The sequence below is a fragment of the Pteropus vampyrus genome, unplaced genomic scaffold, assembly GCF_000151845.1.
Source record: "Pteropus vampyrus isolate Shadow unplaced genomic scaffold, Pvam_2.0 Scaffold250, whole genome shotgun sequence".
Classification (NCBI taxonomy): domain Eukaryota; kingdom Metazoa; phylum Chordata; class Mammalia; order Chiroptera; family Pteropodidae; genus Pteropus; species Pteropus vampyrus.
In genome coordinates this window covers 1,167,963-1,168,885 of record NW_011889031.1, presented here as the reverse complement: position 1 = coordinate 1,168,885, position 923 = coordinate 1,167,963, and positions in this window count along the sequence as shown.

The following is a 923-nucleotide window of genomic DNA, read 5'->3' as shown; positions in this document are numbered from 1 at the left end:
GGTTGCGCCCCGCACTCACCGTCAGCTCCTCCAGTTTAAGGGTCTGAAGTTCCAACTTGTGCGGAGGAGGCGAGGGGCTGGGGACTCCTGGGAGGGAGGGACGGAGGGGCGTGGGCTTCATCCTGGCGAGAGAGTCGTGAGGAGGAAACTGATTAGTTAGGGCAGAGAGAAAAGGCTTCTGGGGTCCTCAGAGACAGGCAATCATAGAGAGACAGGATAATGCGGGCCCAGAATTCTGGGTGGGAGGGTGCAAACTCAGGAGATTAGTTCCTGTGCCTGGGAGACAGGAACTAGAGTCTGGGGCTCAGACTCTAGGGCGTGAGGCGGGGACTCCTGGGAACTGAAGGAGGAAGGGCTGGGGACAGGGACTCTTGAGATCTGGGGAAGCAGAGGTCTAAGGGCCAGACTCCCCTGATCTTGGACTCTGAGTTTGACGGAGGAGTATTCTTGGGGCTCAGACTTCCACGAGAACAGAAACGGAGGTCATACCCAGGAGGTGGCTGCTGGGAGTTTGTTTCTTCCCACAGAAGTGGCCCAGGGGGACCCAGGGCCGACCCTTTGGCCTGGGGGTCAGCCCTGGATCCTTGTCTCGGCTCTGGGGGCATGTACTGGTGGTATGTCAAAGTCCCCTTGGGCTTGGACTTCCTCCAATGTTGGGGGAATCTTGGGAGACTCCTGAAAAAGCAGATGTGATGTCATACGCTTCGGCCCCATTCCCACATCCCTGCCCCAGGGCCCCATCCAAGGCACGGGGTCAGCTCAGCAGCACCACAGAGGAGCAGGAAGGCAGCAGCAAGGAGGACCAGGGCTAAACTCTCAGGGGGACTTCCCCTCATTCCGGCGGAGACGCACCTTTTTCAGGGACCTCCAAGGACAGTGTTCTGGGGTCCAGGGAGCAGAACCCCAGAGCTGAAGAGGAAAGG